The following is a 20768-nucleotide window of genomic DNA, read 5'->3' on the forward strand; positions in this document are numbered from 1 at the left end:
CTAATTGCCACAGTATAAGGTACTGTACGAGCTCTTTATCTCCTTTAGAGCATTCATCAAACAGTACTTGTTCCGTTTTTTCCCAAATACCTTTCTTAAATAGGGCTTCAGTATTTGATATAATATTCCTATCATAAGCCCATCTTAATAATGACCACAATGCAGTCTCCTCATATGTAATTGCTCTCATAGAGAGAATATGTTGGAGGAGCTTCAATGCAGCTTCAATCCGAATCTTATCTTAGGATGAATGCGCGGGGCCCATCTCCTCCCTGACTGCTCGCCGGGCCAGGGGCGAGTTTCCTTCGAGCTTCCCACTCGATACTAGCATCTGCAGCTCATCAAAATTACCTCAACTGCCAGGCCAGCACTCACCTCTCCGGTCGTCTTTTTCGTCCCCTCAGCTTCTTTTTTCCTATTTAGGATATATCTCAGGCGGCAGTGCCCAAGTCTGATCTGAGGGTCCCCATGCGACGGAAGGAGGAACAACACACAGTGACCAATATGATCAGAGTGAAGTCATTTATTCGATCTTTTGTTCTGGTTTTATACCTAACTAAACACTAATTAGTAATCATGTTAATTGTTGATTGGTAGAACACATCCTAACAACAGACAGTGATTGGTTACATTTCTCAAGTTACATGTTTCCATGGAATGAAGATATTTACAAAACATTCTAATCGCAAAGTTACATTGATAAATTACACATCTTGTTCCCATGCTTGGTTCTGGTTTTCTTGAGCCAGGTCCCTCATTCTCACAACACAGCAAAATTCCTCTGAAATCACCTCAACCTTGAAGCCTTACATTAAGGCTTTGTTTCTAAACGCTGATCCTCAGTGCTAGGATGGCTCACAGGATGGGCCCTTGATTTTAACCACCCTTCAAGTGGCCTCCAACTGGACTTCATGCTATTGATCACAATCCCCTGGGCCCATCCGTTCAATTTTCTATCCATCTTGCTATGTGCAGACCCAGTCCAAACTTCATCAGTTTCTCTGCAAGTAACTTAGGGGAGACAGTGTTAAAAGCCTTGATGAAGTCTCAGTAGTCAAATGGGGAATATCCACATACATATTAGGCCAGTCATTTCATCATAGGTTATCAAGTCGGTCAAGAACAACAACTTCTTTGTGAACCCATGCTGACTAGTCCTAAATAGCGTCTTGTTCTACATATGCCTGGAAAAGGCTTCCAGGATTTTTTATTCCATCACCTTCCAAAGTGTTCTCAGGAGCTGTTGAAGTAAACGTAATCTAAAGACTGAAGTGTGTCTGAGTGCAGATAAAAAGCTGCAAACAATAGCTAAATTCTACTATAATTTACATGTTGGGAAGTAGCTCTAAAAGCAAAAACTCCAGGCCCCACCAAGTAGTCACAAAAGCTGCCACACTTCTTAGTGAAAATATAAACCCCAACAGTTTATGTCTATTTACCTTCTTTTACTAGATTAATAATGTTGCCAAATGGACGTTCTTCTAAGGATTGCAGCATTGCTCAAGATAACGCAGAAGGGCAACTGCTAGTGATGCAGAGGAGCAGCTGTTTGGGTCGTGCTTTGTTAAAGACAGTAGGTGCTGTCTTTCTGGAGGCTGTTGGGGAATGGCAGGTCAGCCTTCCTTGGACAGCCTCACAAGAGTCAGTGACGTTTCCTGTGGATGAAAGGCTTTGAAGAGATCTGACGGCATGTCAGCTGGCCTTCACCCATGTCCACTCCCCAATGGACTCTGCACTTTGGTTGCTTTTACATTCTGTGAGCTCTGTGGTATAGAGGGAATTTAATTCTGGAATGATACTAGGGATCAGTGACAGCTCTTTCCATCGTTCATTACAGACGCTGAAAATATGATAGCATGCTTGCAGAAAGATTTGTGATCTCACAAATTCCACTGTTAGTCTGGTGTGTATTGTACAGAAGGAATTGCATTGGAAGATTAAGACAGTCACCCAGTCCTTGCTTTTCCTTCATATATCTGTATGTCACATACTTCAGGATATTGTACCCCTAAGCAGGCTTTGGAAGTGGTAAAGTCTTATCGCAGCACTGAACAAATTAAATTGTGTCATTTACCCTTCCTGTCTCTCCACTGCAATCTTGGAAAATGCCCAGTGCACAGCACATGCTTTTTTTTTTTGTCCTCTGTACAGAGACAATGAAGTTTTGCATTTTGGACAACAGAGTAGACACAGAGAGTAAATCAACATAGTTTTGCTAACCGAACTAGAGATCTGCTTGTGAGGTGTGTGTGTGCGCACATGCACTCACACGTCAATTTCCAATACTTGTATATTCAAAATTTAAAATTTATTCTCTGGATTTGTTTAAGATGTTAAGCAATCTTGAAGTCAGAATCCCAAATACTACTGATGTTTTGGTGAAACTGTTTAGAAGACCACCTTGTCCTCAGCAAGATGGCTGAGTGGATTAATAAAGAATCACTAATAAACTTAGTATTAATAAGTAGATAATTATTAGATAATTACTACTTATTAGATTAATAAGTAGATTTAAATAATCACTAGAATAAACTTATTCTAGTGATACAGAACAGAATATATGGATAGAATTAAATATATATCAGTTTCTTCTCTCTGTGCAAATAAAGAGATTAATTAGCTAAAAATATGTAATTAGGAACTTAACGGATCAATGTACCTCTAAGAGAGTTTGGGTGAAATACATGTTTTTGACTTATTTTTTTTTTTTAGCACAATTACGTTCGCAGTAAATGCTTCTTTTACTGAGTTTGTAACCAGTCCCTATTGCTAGTTACAATAGCTAATATATTTTTAGCACAGTTTGAAGAGATTTTTAAACTTTAAAAGAATGTAAAAACATTAGTATCTTTAGTGGATGTGATCATGAGATGAAGAGAAATATCATTGAGAAGCTATGTATGTGAATTTGTGACCAAACCTCTCTTAGTATTTAAGTTTAATGCCTCTGTGACTGTTTTTTTTAATAACATAGTCACCCCTCCTTATTTCACCTGAATGTATCTAACTTGGGGTTTTTCTGAGAGTTGATCTTTGGTTTTTCTACAGCTTTTTTTTTACCTTCTCTGAAATCTTTCCTCCTTTTTCTTATTTCCAAGGTCCCAGATATTTTAGTTGCTACATACGTACCCTCATGCTTTATGTTATAACATTTGTTATTCCGTTTCCAAAAATTACATAGTTTGCCTATATTTCAGAAGTATTTGTAGTCATGCTATCTCTCAAGAAAAAATCTTCCACCTTACAGCCTATTTCAGTATTGCTGCTTTTAGCAGAAACTTCAGCCTTTTTACATTTGAGCATTAACCTATCCAGTGCACATCATGTTCTTTTTATCACAGGCTATTAATGTGATTAATTTCTAAGTAATTGCATCGTGTCTCTTCTCAGACAAACGCCTTCAATGTAAATTGCTTTACATGATATAATTTTTCTCTGTATAAACAAATGCAGTGCTTACACCTAAACAATTAACCTATTGTTTATCGTAAAGAAAGGAAAGGGAATTCTTCACATGTTATGAAACAATTTATTTGCCTGTGATTTAGCTGAAGGTCTTTCTGAAGTGGCTCTCTTGTTTCATTTGTTCATAGTAAGATTATAATTCAAGTGTTTTTGCAAGGATGTTTAACCAAGTAATCTTCCTTCAAGACTTCTTACCTTACCATCTAATACTTCCTAACAAAAGAGTTTGTGACAGGAGAGTCCTAATAAAAACATTAAATTCTGCAGAATTACCAGGCATATTGATGATAGTACCTTCTAGCTGCTTTTCAGAAAACAGACAGAAAAAATGACTCAGTTACTGTAGCTCGTCAGCTTTTGAATAGGTCTTTGATTTGAAGTAGTTGCTTCTACTTTTGAGCTTGAGTCACACAGTAGTTCTGAAAGAGATAAAGAATATAAATGTTTACTGCTCTGCTAGTTGCAGAAGTATAAGGAGAGAGAATTTGAAAATTAACCCCTGAGGTTATTTCATTTCTGTAGGGAGAATCAAAGCACCATCTCTCCCATAAATCACATTATGCTAGCCTTCTTATTTAAATGATTAAAAAAAAAAACAAACTCAAAAATAACATGAACAAGAAGACTAAAGGATTAGATTTCCGTTCCTTATTACATACCTGCTCTACTAACATTCAATCAGTGAATTCAATCAGGAAGAAATACATCCTCTCCTAGTGACTCTGTAGGCATATATAAGGAAAGATCTCTGACATAATCCCTTCCAGGAAGCAAAGACCTCCCTTCTGTTGAGATAAACTTGATAAGAGACAACATATACCATAGACAGAACATGGTTTTCAACTTATTTACTGTTGTTTCACACACTATTTACACAAACTATCAAGAAAATTATGATGTATTAGGGCCTGTTCTTTATTGCTCTAGATGAGGTTATTATTGGTACTTTTCTCAATGCATGCCCTGGTTTAGCATATTTTAGTTTAGGAAAGCAAGAGAAAAATGCTCAAAGTAAATCCCTAATTAGTAAAATTATATGAGTAGTTCTTTGAGGCCTCAAGGAGCCTGCAACCTTGTAACACAGGTTATCAAAAAGTATTTCTTTCTCAGAATCACAGAATCACCAGGTTGGAAAGGACCCACTGGATCATCGAGTCCAACCATTCCTAACATACCCTAAACTATGTCCCTAAGCACTTCCAGGGAAGGCAACTCGACCACCTCCCTGGGCAGCCTCTGCCAGTGCCCAATGACTCTTTCTGTGAAGAATTTTTTTCTGATATCCAACCTGAACCTCCCCTGGTGGAGCTTGAGGCCATTCCCCCTTGTCCTGTCCCCTGTCGCTTTGGAGAAGAGCCCAGCTCCCTCCTCTCCACAACCTCCTTTCAGGTAGTTGTAGAGAGCAATAAGGTCTCCCCTCAGCCTCCTCTTCTCCAGGCTAAACAACCCCAGCTCTCTCAGCCGCTCCTCGTCAGACTTGTTCTCCAGCCCCTCACCAGCTTCGTTGCTCTTCTCTGGACACTCTCCAGAGCCTCAACATCCTTCTTGTGGTGAGGGGTCCAGAACTGAACACAGTATTCGAGGTGTGGTCTCACCAGCCTGTCTAGTTCAGATATAGTGTCTTGATGCATTTTTCTTGAACAAACGTTTGTTCACCTGTTACAGGCCCTGCGTAAGGTTTTAACATCTACAACATCTTGCATCAAGATGTTTGAAAACTCTACTACAATTACCTACAGTAATCCTAATTTTGATACTGGAAGTAACTATTAATAGTTGTTCTGTATTTGCCTTCTTTGTGCTGCTCATGATTCAAATTTCACACACAGGTCTCCGTTCTATGTCATTTCTGAACTGAAGAATCCTAGTGTATATTTTCTACTGTTAGAAACCCAGAAATGGGTATAGGAGGGACAACTAAGTAGGGTAAAACTTTCCAGCCTATGGAGAGTATATGGTGGGTTTGTGAGATCATGGGAAAGTATGAGTAAGGAATGACAGTACATTTTGTTTTCCAATGTACCTGCTAGGAAACATTGCATATAGCTGTTGTGGGAAGTCTGAGAACAAACTAAAGGAGGTGGTCATTTATATTGTATTCAGTTAAACTGTGGGAATTTTATTGCCATGAGCTACTGTGCGCAGTGAAATTTTGTGTGGTTTCAAAAAGCTAATAAATGAAGCAGTGGGGAGAAAATCCTCTCGAGCTATTAATACAAAGACATTGCAGTTTGTCAGTAAGCCCTAGACCTGCATGGTTTTGAAGGTTACAAGAGCATTTGAGAAACAGTATTGTATGCTCATTCTGTTCTTGTTTTCTTTAGGCATCCACTACAGTCGTCTATTAGAGCATGCATAATAGCTTAGATCTATGGGACCTTTGATCTATGCAGCCCTTAGGATCAGCACTCTCATGATTTTAGTTTGGCATCATTTTCGCCTCTTCTGCCTTTACTTTCTGTAAGCTTTTGCCAAAATTAAGAACACGTGAAAACTCAGATTATCTTCATAATCTTTTATCAGAAGCATACAGGATGGCAATTGCCTTCTAAAGACCGCAGAATTGTTTTGATCTGTTGACCAATAAAGTGGGTCAACTAGTTTTCTAGCTGACCCATGAAAGGGGTCAGCTGGTTTTCTAGCTGGTGTTTAAGCTTCCAGCACAGTTAATTTGAGGACTTTTAAATAAAAAGTCCCTTTAGCAACATGTTCTTCTCTCTCCGGTCACTTGCCTGTGAAGCGTGGATGCTGAAAGCAGTATCTTTGAAGTAAAACTGCCCATCGCAATTACTGCAGCAAATGTTGCTTGTCTTAGAATGAAAATGTTCCACACGAGGAAGTCTCATCTGGCAACCACAGCTCAAATACGGTTTGCTGTTGGTATTTCTTCCAAGACTTTAAAATTAATGGCATGTATTTTAACTTATGCAGGTCCAGCAAGAACTAGAACATGTACAAATTCAAATAGAGATGCTGGTTTCTTCATATACAGAAAAATCCCTTCTCTTCACAGACATTTAATTGTATTGTATTTCTCAGGTTTTACTAGATAATAATGTAGGTATGAGTCTATTTTTAGCTTTATTATTCTGCAAAATTATTTGCCTAATATTTTCATTTCCAGCTGTATTGTTGAGATAGAAATGACATTCATAAAATTCTGTGAAGCTATCGTGTAGGTTTTGACGTATTAGGTCTCCTTAAAATTGTAATTTGTATGGTGATTCCTCCAGTTCAGATATTAAATATAACTCAGGAGGCTGACATTGTTAAGCACTGTTTCATTTTCCATTTTAAATTAGATATCCAATCCTGTAACTACAGTTGGAACTCTGAGTGTAGTAAATCCAGGCCAGAGAGGAAAGGATGATAATGTCCAAATAGACATGTGTGATCCAATATCCAAAAGCTCAAAGCTGAACATAATTTGAAAAATGAAGGTGCATTTAAAAACTTATTTACATAAACACTATTAAAATCTTTGACTTATCTGTTACAGCCATTTATGCTAGAACAATATAAGAGACTATGATTCCCACCATCAAGAACAGTGCCAAACCCTCCACAAGGACTGCACCCCCATTCCCGATTGTCATCAAATATCTGAATCCCTAATACAGTAATCTCAAAACTTTTTCATTCACACACCCTATCAGTAAACAGTTTTCTGAACATCCTTCATTGATATATATCTGTTTATTACATACGTTTGCTACTGTGCTAATGCATTATGTACACTAGGAAGCATGCGTAGAAATAGAGATTAAAAAGGATGAAATTAAGAGGAAATAAACACTTGTTTTAAGATAAATTTTAACAATCTTTTTTATTAACAGGACCACAAATATTTTCTTCCCAAACCTCAATGGACTTTCCTGTGTTCGCACCCCATTTTGGAGACCAGTGCCTTTGTGAGTCAGTTCATAGACAGATAATTTTAGAATATTAACTGTGCAAAACAAAGTAATTGATCATTTCATGTCTGGATGAGCTCTTGGAACAGGCTCACTGAGACCTCACAAAGCACCAGTGGGACAGGAAGGGTCATGTCAGATACAGGGAGGTGTGACCATCCCATTTGTGGCAGTTAGGTCATCGGAGCCAGTGCATCAGCATGCACCCTACATAACTGCAGGAACTATGCCTTCCCATTTTTTTTCTCATTGGCAAATTGGCTCTACTTAACCTTTCTCAGGATAAATTTACTCCCCAGGTATGATTCCCTGTGTTACAATATTGCAGCCTTAGTCCTTGAACCTTGGCATAAGCATGTACTGAGGGTTAAAAAACTGGGATTCAAGTTGAGAATGACACACTGCCTTTATGTTCTAAGCTCCCTATGAAACAAAGCTTTTTAGGGCAGACTGTGTTTAGAAGCATAAAATTAACTTTTTCTAATAAGGTAAACATTAAGAACATCATTCCTCATCATAGGACTAGAGTACACGGAGATTACTTTGACTTATATATCATCTTTATTTGCATATTCCTGCACAGAGAAACAGGCAGTTCTATATGTCATCACTCAAGCCAGAACTCCTTTTTCCTTCCTTACTTTTTTGAGCTGTCTACCCAGCCACAGTGATCAGAGACAGAGGCATCACAAGCTAAGGAGCAGGATAAGGCTTCTCCACATAGCTGCATTTCTATCACGTGTCAGCATATATCTGCTATCATGTACACAACAGCAATTCCAGGCGTCACTACTTCCACGGGCTTTCTTATGGAGATGCATTCAGCAGTTTGAGCCTACCTGGAAGCTAAGACCTACAGGAGGGCTTATTACTTGCAGCACTGGATGTTGCAATGTCTCCTTTTTGCCATTGATGTTACACGCTTCAAAGAAATGTACAGAAAAATTAGTCATGCTGAATTAGGGACCACCTGCAAAGCTATAGGACATATTAAGCTTTCTACTAGGAAATACTGAAGACAGTGGCACTTGGAAACTCGGTGCTACCATATTAAAAATACATAATTGCAATAATTGTCAGTGAGATTAATTTAGAGATCCATGCAAACTAAACTAAATCTGTTTAATTTGTGCAGAAACAAATCAGGAAAAAGGAACCTCTGCCTCTGGGAACCGATACAGTCCACAGCCTAATTCCGCTTTCTGGCTTGTAATAATACATATCTGTTCTTACTGCCCTACCCACACTGAAATAATATAAACTTTCTCATGGAGACAAAACTCTAGTTTTGAAGGACTGCAAAAGATAATGGCAATATGGAAGTATAAACATCTTAAAAAGAGACCGAGAATTTGATCAGTAAACTTAGATATTTTCTATCCAAAAATAGACTTTTTTTTCTTAATGAAATTAATCTCTGTCAGCTGATCTTCCTTCTTCAGTTCTGCAGTCACAAAACAGTGTCTTTGTTCTGATCTTTCAACTACCTGTCTCAGCCTGTCCTTTTCAGATTCATTTGTTTGGATTGAGAAAGCTATCAAGCATGCAGCTTAATCAATGTATGCTACTCCTTGCAGCTGTCAGTGCTACCCGAAGTGAGTCTCATGCATTTTAATGTTGTAATTTTATTAAAGCTCTTGAACAAATAATATGATACCTTGTGGAACACTGAGGAAGAGAATATATAAGACATCAGGACTAATAAGTGAGAGTGGTATATACTACAGTGTGATGGTGAAAGTCCTTTAATCATTGTCCAATTTCTGTTCCCTTGTGAAGAAACAACAGCACAAAAAAAAACCCTCAAGCCTATGAGTAACTTCAGCTTCTCTTCAATAAATTATTACCAACTTGATATTTCCTTCTTTAATTGCTGATGCATCATATAAAATATTAATTACTCCTCCTGCATATTAGGCTGGACACCTGGGAGTCCCTTACAAACATACTGCTGTGAGATTCGGGTCATTTTGAACAGGCATCTCTAGAAGGGGTGGAGGAGTTTTTCTGGACTGCTGTTAAATTGGAGAAGACAGTAGAAATTAGAGTGATTTCATTGGTTAAGTCAGCAGAGAGAGGTGGCTTGCAGGCTGCACGCTAATATCTATGCTGCCTTCAGGTCTGTCGGCTAAAATTAATGACTCGCCGCAAACTAGAAAGGACTGTTTTCTGTGAGCTGTGAGGGGATAAAACAGCTTTGCAAGGTCATATTCTGTGCACACTGTGTTCCTGATTAACTTCCGCCTGGCCTCATCATCAGTGAAAAACAAAATCCCAGCGTGGACAGATAAAAGGCAGTAATATCTGATTATTTTGGGGAGACCAGCAGGATGTAACTGAGCTTAGTCTATGAACAACATATTTAGCTCGAATTGTTGGTGGAACAAACCTATTTTTAGTGGAATTAACGGAAGAAAAATATGAATGTGTTCCACACTTGAGAATAAATCATGGCCCTACGATATTCACTTCATAACATTCATTTCTCTTTTTAAAGCACAGATTTCATGTGCATTTTGTTTCCTTAATTTTCTACTATCTATCAATATTAGCCATAAAATTTCCTCTCTCTGAAGTGATAGACATCAAATTATCTAAGTTGTTAAGACAACAACTTCTGTTGTCTTTGTTTTTTTCCCCATTTATGTTGCTAGAAGACAGTTTGGAGGGAGGAAAGAGAGGACAAAGAGCAAAGACAGCAGAGAGTGTATTTTGACCTTCATCCAGGATACTTGGCCCAAACTGAGTCAAAAGCTATGTTCAAAAAAGTGCTTAATTGTATCTTCATTTATTTCAGAAACTTAAAATTGGTGTCAAATTTCTTCAGATAGGAATTGTTTCTCTCATGGGACTGAGTAGGAAGCACAAAAAGCAAACTTAAAAAAGAATTCCGTAAAGATTTTAGAACTAAAGATACTGCAGACTTAAGAAAAGCTAGACTAAAGCAAAAATAATCAAGATTTATTTCAAATAATAACACATGCTTAGTCAATGCAGTTGAAAATTTATATTGTTCACACAATATAGATTGGCACAATGATTGTTTCAAATAACACAGTCTTAGCCCATGAATCAGAAACATTAAGAAAATTTCTATAGTTCACATGATAGACATTGGTGTAATGATGATAATTATCAGCAAATTATGCGAGGCACTGTACATGTAGTAACACAGTCCATTTTCCAGGGAGCTTACAGACAGTTGTGAAGTGGCCACACTTTGGCAGCCCCTTGGAGCTGCTGTCTTTCTCAGAAAGAAGAAGCTCCTGAGAAATCCTTAGGACTCAGTGGCTTTCTCATTTTTGTCTCCCTGGTGGAATTCTATGGGGTCAAAATACATTTTAATTATGCTAACACTTTTCAGATTTGACCTACTGTACCTTAAGAAGCAGATGCTCTAAATTTAGCATGAGGTATTACATAATTCTCTCTAGAAAAATCGTGAGAATCTGATATTCAATATACTGCATAAGGGCAATGTTTTCCTCATGATTTTTCCACACCTTTTAATGTTTCATCAAGCATTATTTAAGATAAATAGTGAATTACAAGAACTGTCTGATGTTCTTATATTATAGGCATAAGTGAAAGAATTTACCACGTTCTTTATCACATTACAGAGGAGCAAACATACTCAATGAACTTTATTGTTGTTCCTAAAGTAAAACATGTGGAGACGTTATTTATCACAAAGAGTGAAAGCATAACAAGTAGCAGGTTTTCTGCCTCTGTTGTATGGTATATGCTACATATTTCTGCTTTTCACAGAATCACAGAATGGTAGAGCTTGGAAGGGACCTTTGGAGATCAACTGGTCCAACGCCCTGCTAAAGCAGGTTCACCTACAGTAGGTTGCACGGGAGCATGTCCAGGCAGGTTTTGAATATCTCCAGAGAAGGAGGACCCACAATCTCCCTGGGGAGCCTGTTCCAGTGCTCCACCAACCATACAGTAAAGAAGTTTTTTCTCATGTTCCTTTTATAGAACAAGTATGCTTGCCTAATGCTTTGTTACCTTCGTTCTGGAAGGTCACGTCTTTTATATAAGCAGAGCGTGTCATGAACCAGCACGGTTAGCGACAGTGGGTTATAACGTTGGAATAGCACGGCAGTATTATTCCCGGCGGTTCTAATCAGATCTGACAGGGAAAGTGTGAAGGCCATGCAGGAGGTGATTATCTAAAAACTGCTACTTCCCAGAACATTTGCAAGGGAGTTCACGCAGATCTACTACTCACAATTTCCTGCTGAGTATTGATGTTCCTTTCAGATAAAATTTGTGATGCTAGAAAACAGTTGTGGAAGCAAGTTAGCCTTGTTAGAGAAAAAGATGTCTATACCTTTTATGAGTGATATAATTTGATGTTTCAAGCCTTGCATCCTTGTCCTTCCTTGTTTGAAAGGGCCAGAGAAGAAAAGATGGTCCAGGTCCGTCGTGATGCTAATTTCCAGTATCTTACTGTGATGCCGAATTAGGAGAAATCCTTTAGCTCAGGCTGTTCTTTATACAGAGAGGACATTTAAGGCTATCTCAGATCTGAACTGGCCCTGAAAGCATGTCTGTCTGAAATAAATACAGAGGGAGTAAATACATGTCTAAAGCAGGAGGTTGAGTTAAGTGCCCAAATTTAGGAACGAGAGCTTCTAGTCTGAGAACCCACCGCTGTTCTTGTACTTCTCCAACATCCCGCTCACATCTCAGTGACACTGCACTCCGGTCACATGCTTCCCTGTCATCCGCAAGCTGTCAATAGGAACACAATCCCTTGTAGTTTACAACAGAATAAAATGATTCAGAAACTTAAGTAACTTAATTATCTGCACAGAAAGCAGTCCTTTCCCCTGTGGTGTGCATATTGCTGTTAGCAGTCTGAATGCTTTCAGAAAGAAACCCGAGCACTAAAATTGGCATGGAAATTTGGAGGCATTACATAATTCTCAGATTAGAAAACAATAACATCCCTTAAAAATATCAGAAATATCAGACCAATTGGTGCAGTTGCAGTGTGAGCGTCATTTTACCTTTGCTGTCAGAAGGCCAGGCTGTGTGCAAGTAGGTGGATCTCGGAAGCCCTGGTCCTCAGAGCATCCTGGTGCTCAGGGCATCCGGTGCTTAGGACACCCTGGTGCTCAGGGCACCCTGGTGCCCAGCATATCCCAGTGCTCAGAGTATCCTGGGTCTCAGGGCATCCCAGTGCTCAGGTCATCTGGTGCTTAGGACACCCTAGTGCTTAGGGCGTCCTGGTGCTCAGGACACCCTGGTCCTCAAAGCATCCTGGTGCTCAGGACACTCTAGTGCTCAGGACATCCTGGTGCCCAGGACACCCTGGTGGTCAGGACACTCTGATGCTCAGGACACTCTAGTGCTCAGGACACCCTGGTGCTCAGGACATCCTGGTGGTCAGGACATCCTGGTGGTCAGGACAACCTGGTGCTCATAGCATCCTGGTGCTCAGGACATCCTGGTGCTCTGGACACTCTGGTGCTCAGGACATGCTGGTGCTTAGGACATCCTGGTGCCCAGGGCACTCTGATGCTCAGGACACTATTGTGCTCAGGACGCCCTGGTGGTCAGGACACTGATGCTCAGGACATCCTGATGGTCAGGACACTGATGCTCAGGACATCCTGGTGCTCAGGGCACCCTGAGGCTCAGAGCATCCTAGAGCTCAGGATATCATGATGTCCAGGGCATCCCGACGAGGCTGCCGGTCTCCATCCCCAGGGCTCTGAACACCACTGGCTCCGCAGGTGGACACCGTCTCGTCCTGACCCGAAAGGCTGCGAACAACGGTGGGAAAGTGACATCTTCTGGCCAATGGGGAGAGTTGCACATCCCGCAAACACTCCTAGCTCCAGTCATGTAGGGATGGCAACGGACTAATTATTGTCTCTCCTGCAGTCTCCGTTTGCTGTTAAAATATTGATACCTAATTGCTTTCCACTGTTATCATTGAACCTCCCAGTGCTCCTGATCTTAATGCTCTACTGCTGGTATTTGGCCACTGATAATTTAGAACTGGGCTGAACTAAATGAATGAACCCTTCAGAAGTGAAAGCCAATTATTTTTAAACAATTTTTTGTTTTTTAAAAAATGGAAAAACGACTCTTAATGGAGAGAATAATACATCTCCAACGATACACGGTACTGGTATCTTCATTACTTAGTCCTGTGTGGCAAGCAACTAAGTGCTCGGCATCATATAGACCACCCTTATCGTGCAACGCAGGGTTTCATAGATTATGACATGGGCAGCAAATTCGAACACCCAATTTCCCTGTCTGAAAATGGATGGATGGATGGGTTAGCCTGCTGTGTGTCCGAAGAGTGCCAGAATAATCCAGTTCAGACAAACTTTGTATTACTCTTTCTACCTACTGAATTTGCTGAAAGTCTTTAGAAAGTAGCTATAAGATTTCCTTGATTGAAATGTTACCTATCAGCACAGAGATTGATGGATAGAATTGGTGGTGAGAGAAAAGGAAATTGAGTACCGGGGGGGTTGTGGCTTGACTCAGTTGGTGTGTCAGTTCCGTACCTTTAGATCAACGGAGAGTACAAGCTGCTGCAATGGAAAACTACTACTTCCTTGAAAATGGCCTGGCATCTAACAACTCAGTCAAATTGGTGATTTTCTTTAGAATACTTGACCTGATGTGATAATACAAAGGGAGAAAATTAAATTGGCCCCTCGCTTTTTCATGAGTAGGATGATCATGCTCCTAGCTAGATATGTTGGTGCTTTGCCATTGCCCTTAATTTCAGCAAGGTGTGCCTTATTTACCTTTCCCTTTGGGGATATTCAGTTATTCATGAAAACACTGTATGGAAGTCTCAACTCTGCTTATAGGGTTTTTCCAAATGCTATGTTAATATCGACTACTTCCAGAAATCTCTTCTGCCATATTCTCAGTAGTAATCTCTCTCTGCTTTTTTTTTAGTCAAACCATTGTAGCACATCTCATCCTAGGATGCATTGTTGTCTTTAGACTGTGTTTCTTCATTCCTTCCTTTCAGTGGTGCTTAAGATTGTCAGTAAGTCTTTACAATTAAGATATATTGGGTGTTTTCAATGAGAAATTGGGTGAAAGTATGTGTGCAAGTGAAATTTCATCAGATTTTTTTCACCATCGTTAGTATTACAACAGTGACAAGGAAGTGGTACTCTTACTTCCGTTACCAAGCTTCGATAAATGGGATGCAGGATTTCCTTCATTGGTACTTTTCATTTAATTGTCCAATAGTTTAAACAGTTTCCTGAAAAATTCTGATCGAGTATTACGTCATGTTTCCTGACTGGTTTCACCCTGTCAAAGTAATTGCTCAGCTGGCTCACTTGGTCCCCGTAGTTTGAGGGTGCACAGTTGACCATGTACCCTTTTGCAACGTTCAGCATTGTGCTACAGGAATTTCCTTTTCAGAGTTCAGGAGTTGTCTGTCACTCAGACTCCTGACTACGAAGGGTAAGGCATGAGAAGAGAAAGGTCTGGTTGTCTTTACAAGAGAATTTTTTTCTCTTTTTGACTACTGCAGTTCTTCTCCAGTTTCTCCAAAACAGCGATATATTTTTTTCTGGATAAATAAATTTAAACAAAGGGTGCTTGGCCAGTGAAATTATTGGATTGACAAATGTTACATTATCCATCTCTAAGCTCAAATTTATCTTTTGATGTCCAAGATCTAGTAAACAATTGACTCAACATGTCTTCTACCAGACCCTCACGTGCCTTTTCCATGATTTAATTATAATCAGATGGGAAAACCCACTTACAAGGTAAATCTTCAAAGCACTGTGCAGTGTGAGCTAATTTGATTTTATGCATAATTTTGTTAAAGGAAATTATAATCTTGAATTCTCATCTGTGGAACACAAAATAATAAGTTTATTTTGCTTAATTACATCCTACATATACTGATAATGATTTAGCTCTTTTCTGTGCAGACTGACTGAGAGGAAGGTACTTACCAAATACATTACAAGATGGACCATAGATCAGTTTCCCAGCTGGGCCTTAAACTGAAAGTGGAAAATTGTGTTTAACCTTCTGCTAAGGTGTATGGAAGAGAAATGAAAAAGCAAGTAAGAGGCGTTAATCTGCTGTATGGCTTCTTCACCTTGGATGAAATATGTTTAGTTACAGAAATCCTGAAAACCTTGAAAATTACCAGTGGCAAATACAGATAATTTTAAAAACTGTAAAATCCCAAAAGAAACATGTTTGCCTCACCTATCGCCATACATTGAATGAATACCTTAAAAAATTATACATTTTATATTGTTCTCGGGAGAAGGAATATTCATTGATTTCTTAAGACTTGTTCTTTCATGTTTAAATACTTGCTAAATAGTTAAGTATCTGGGGGTTTGACTCTTACTAGAAATTGACTGTCAATTAACTTGGATGGCAAGAAGCCTGACAGTTTTATGAGAGTTATATAGGAAAAAAGGAGATTTTGTGGTCAATTTCAGGATTGGTGTTGGAAAGGAGGCTCAGCCTTGTAAGATGTTGTGCTGGATCTGTCTGGGACACAATTAATGTCCTTCACAGCAACCCAGACAGTGCTGTGCTTCAAAGTTGTGGCTAAAACAGTATTAACACAGTAGTATTTTATTAACACGGCAGCATTTTATTAACACAGCAGCATTTTATTAACACAGCAGCATTTTGGCTGTTGCTGAACAGTGCTTGCACAGCATCAAGGCTTTCTCCTCCCTACTCTGTCTCCCCAGCAAGTAAACTCAGAGTGGCCAAGGCGTTCAGAGCGTAGCTGACCCAAACTTATCAAAGGAATATATCATTCCACAGAGCATCCTTCTCACCAGTAAAAGCTGAGAGAAAGGAGAAGGAAGCAGGGACACTTACGGTTACGGCATTCGTCTTCCCACTTAACTTCATATAAAAACCCCACTAAAAATATAAAGCAAAGATGAGTGAAGGATAATACATATATTAGTAAAAACACTGGTGGCTTGAGGAGGTATATAAATGATTGCTACTCGGTATTTTTCATTGGGAAAAATTAAAAAATAGGCAAAGTGTATATTACTTTCTCTTGATGTCAAAAGTCTTTTAGTCATATGTGGGGACAAATATCTTGAAACAAACCAATCAGTATTACCTAGCTCTTCTATAATTATTGCAGTATTAACCCACAAGAAAGAGAACAACAAAACATTCATAGAATCATAGAATTGCAGAATCATACAATTGATAAAGTTGGAAAAGACCTGTAAGATCATCAGGTCTAACCATATGGATAGATCTGTGATTATTTGATCCTGAGATTCAATTAAGGTTTATCTTTGAGGCACCATTTTTCACAACAAACATAAAAGAGTCACTTTCAGATTAAAGAACTAGCTAGACAGACTAATTTAACATGTTTTTGATAGTAGCTCTTCGCAGATGATCAGGAAAGGGAATTAGAGCATGACAGACACACAGTGGTATGCTTTGGGGATATAAGCCATGATTTGAACCACCCTTGGATTAATCTGTCCTTGAGACAAAGGCTTTAATCAGTACTTGATACTGGCAGACTTTCTGTTGTGAATTTACATCACTACCTTTCAAGCTTGTCAACACTTTGGTATTCACAAGGTGCTGGAGCAGTTAGTTCTCGGTTTAATGACATCTCATGGGAACATTGCAATCAAACAATATGTACATAAAGTAGCTATTGTTTTGCTTTTATCAACTTTTATTATCTGCTACTTAATATTGCTTAAAATGTTATTCTACAATTCTGAGAACTCATTTTGAGATTCCTCGTTAAGAAATATCAGCAATGATTCTCATCTCACTAAGCACTCGTTTTGCTTTTATTAGTATCTAGAACAACATTTATCTTAGCAGAATTTCCTCCTTACACTGTTATAGCTGAACAATATTCATGTTTCTTTACTTCTTGTTAAAGCAATTGTTGGTCTACAACAGGTCTAGTGCTTTTTCCTCCTAGTCTTTTCAGGTATTGCTGGTATGGGGAAACATTGTTTTAAACTCCAAGAACATCATTTCACTCTTTCCGTAAGTTTACTGATTCCTTGAAGTAACTCCTACAGATCTGTGTGGCAACACTACTCATGTGATGACTCTTCCTCACTGTATCATTTTTACTCACATCTGTTGATTTTGTTCTTTACTGACCTACCACCCAACATATGCATGAAGAGCTGTCTATCACCTGAAAAATTTCTTTCTAGATGCTTTCCAAACCTTAAGTAACAATGAAGAGAGCTGGCTGTGATCTGGAGAACAGGTTTTTCCTGTATCTGATTCTTATGTGCTTCTCAGAGACAGATGCAATGCTCACATGTCTTTGTTGGTTTATTCAATCTTACATTCCTAGGCTTGTCTGGTACTAGGAAGGAGAACTTTTCTAAAGGAAGTGTGCTTGTAGTCACCAGCTATGCTGGTTTTGCCATTTGTCTCCCTAGAAATTTATCAAACACTTCCCATTTTTTTGCATACGTCTTTGTCCATGCCTGTTCTCTCAGGCTGTCCTTGACATCCTGTCGTTTCTGCCCCTCTGCCCACTTATGATGTCCTAAGCTCTGCATTCAGTTTCCTCACTTTTCCTCCAGGTCATGTTCTCATTTGCCTTAGCTACTGCTGAGAAGATGGCCAGCAGCATGGTTCAGTCGTAGCACGGTCTGTCCATGCTGTGATGGTTCAACATCACAGATTATACTTTCCACACACATCTATTTTTTTAAGAGAGGTCACTAGGAGGACAGGATCAAAGGCATATAATTCAGATTTTGTAGAGGATATCTGTAATCTTGGAAAATCTTACATAAAATTCTCTAGATTCAAAGAAAAAGTCAAACGATCCGCCGTTGTTTTGCTTGATTTTGTCACTCAACATACATATTATAACCATGATCTTAGAAAAGGACATTAGGATGCACAAAGATAGCTTTTCCTAATATACTGTTTTAACTGTCAGCTAACATATCATGTGTGTAGGATGAGGCAGAAAAATTAGTATCAATTTCATCAAGTAGATTTCTGCACTAAAATTTGGCACAGAGGTGACTGCAACACAGCACCTAACAGCAGTTTTTTCCTACTTTATAAAGCCACAATTCTTCCCTTTATCCACACATTTTCTACATCTTTTCTTTTGTATGCAGGCTTTCATTTGTATGCAGTAAGATAGAGTGGCCTTAAGTAGCCCACAGATAACTTGACATAACACCGATATTGCTTCTGAATGAATGGCAAGCACGTCATCCTTTACTAGGTCTGATGTATCCCGTTATCGACACAAGCTGAATTAGCAGCTGATGTCATTCTTTCTAAAACGTGAGTTCAGAGAAGGGAAAGCAAGCTTTCTTCTCATGCACTTAATTATTATCTACTACCAGTGCCAGAAAACAGCCACACAACACAAAAATCTTCCAAAGTGTGAATGTCTAAAGGGTTAAAGGAAGCAACTTAGAATATTAATTAGCTCACAAGTCTGCACTGTCAAGAACTGAGACTTGGTGGAAGTGAAAATCACCTGAATTGCTTTCAGACATAGAAACTTATTTTCTTTTAATAGCATCTGAGGTGCTACAGACGCCTGCAGTTCCTTCTGTCTAACCTGACATAACAAACATCAGTCAGGAAGCTAGCTCCCCCTATTTAACTGACCCAACAGAAATGTTTTCATTTAATTCTCCAAAAGCAGGCTGTGTCAAATTGCATCATATTTTCTAATATGGAATGACAGAATCATAGATCATCTAGTTTCAACCCCCCCTGCCATGGGCAGGGACACCTCCCAGCAGATCAGGCTGCTCAAGGCCCCAGCCAACCTGGCCTTGAACATTTCCAGGGATGGGGCAGCCACAGCTTCCCTGGATAACCCATTACAGTGTCTTGCCACCGTCATTGTGAAAGAATTTCTTACCAATTTCTTATCTAAATCTTCCCCTCTCTCATTTATAGCCATCTCTCCTTGTCCTATCACTACATTCCCTTGTAAAAAGTCCCTCTCCAGCTTTCCTGCAGCCCCTTCAGATACTGGAAGGTCACTATAAGGTCTCCTCAGAGCCTTCTCTTCTCCAGGCTGCACAGCCCCAACTCTCTCAGTCTGTCCTCACATGGGATGTGCTCCAGCCCTCTGATCATCGTCGTAGCCCTCCTCTGGAACCGTTCCAACAGTTCCATGTCCTTCTAATGTTGGGGATACCAGAACTGGACACAATACGCCAGGAGCAGGTCGTATGAGATTGTAGTAGAGGAGAAGGATCACCTCCCTCAACTCGCTGGCCACGCTTCTTTTGATGCCGCCCAGGACACTGTTGGCTTTCAGGGCCGCGAATGCACGTTGCTGGCTCATGTCAAGCTTCTCATCAATCAGCAACCCCAAAGTCTTTCTCTGCAGGGCTGCTCTCAATCATGCCATTCCCCATCCTGTACTGAAGCTGCAGATTGTCCTGACCCAGGTGTAGGACACTGCACTTGGCCTTGATGAACCTCATAAGTTTCTCAGAGACCCACTTCTCCAGTCTGTCCAGGTTGCTTTGGATGACGTCCCGTCCCTCTGGTATGGCAAGTGCACCACTCAGCTTAGTGTCACCGGCAAACTTGCTGAGGGTGCACTCAATCTCACTGCCGACATCATCGATGACGACATTAGACAGCACTGGTCCCACTACGGTCCCCTGAGGGACACCATTTGTCATGGATCTCCATCTGCACTTCAAGCCATTGACCACTACTCTCCAACTACGACCATCAAATCAGCTTCTTATCCAGCAAAGAGTCCACTCCTTCTCTCTCCAATTTAGAGAGAAAAGGCTGTTGTGGGGGGCTGTGTCAAAGGCTGTACAGAAGTCCAGATAGATCACACGCAACAAACCTGTTGCGTTTTCCCATGTCCACTGCTGCGGTTATCCCATCACAGAAAGCCACTAGGTTGGTCAGGCAGGACCTGCCCCTGGTGAAGCCGTGCTGCCTGTCTCTAATCACCTCCCTGTCCTCTATGTGCTTTAGTATGTCTTCTAGGAGGATCTGTTCCATGAAATTCTAAGTGGCAGAAATATAGCTAATGGTACTCTATCCTGTTTCAAAGGTCTGCCTGCCTATCTTAGTATCCTACGTTAAGGGGGAAACATATGCTCAGAAAGATTCAAAATAACTGCCAAAAGGGAAACTGACTGTATACTTACTGCTGTGCAGTTAGCCTCATTTGAACTCTTCAGGCAAATAGGGCAATCAAGAAGAATGATGTGTTGCTTAGTACATGCTAATGCTGCCTCTATTGTGTTAAGAAAATGTCATACTGTGTCTGTTTGTGATCACAGTAGAAGGCAATCTAATGAAATATCCTTAGGTCTCCTTTGAAATGATAACCGATCAGAGAACCTAAGCTTGGAAATTGAAATATATCCA

The 20768-nt window shown here is 39.7% G+C and overlaps 1 long non-coding RNA gene across 4 annotated transcripts; it reads right to left on the reverse strand.

The window, feature by feature from the left end:
- Nucleotides 1–548: 548 nt before the first annotated feature.
- Nucleotides 549–20751, reverse strand: LOC128850519 (uncharacterized). Of its 4 annotated transcripts, none has more exons than XR_008447939.1 (6): nt 15347–20751; nt 12040–12122; nt 11719–11938; nt 4125–4250; nt 3760–3884; nt 549–1763 (listed from the first exon to the last, which is right to left on the reverse strand). It is a non-coding gene; the product is annotated as an uncharacterized LOC128850519 (long non-coding RNA). The 4 variants fall into 4 exon arrangements; XR_008447936.1 differs by having other exon boundaries at nt 11719–11942; XR_008447937.1 differs by having other exon boundaries at nt 3739–3884; nt 11719–11942.
- Nucleotides 20752–20768: the final 17 nt, after the last annotated feature.

Source organism: Cuculus canorus, chromosome Z (genome assembly GCF_017976375.1).
Source record: "Cuculus canorus isolate bCucCan1 chromosome Z, bCucCan1.pri, whole genome shotgun sequence".
NCBI lineage: Eukaryota > Metazoa > Chordata > Aves > Cuculiformes > Cuculidae > Cuculus > Cuculus canorus.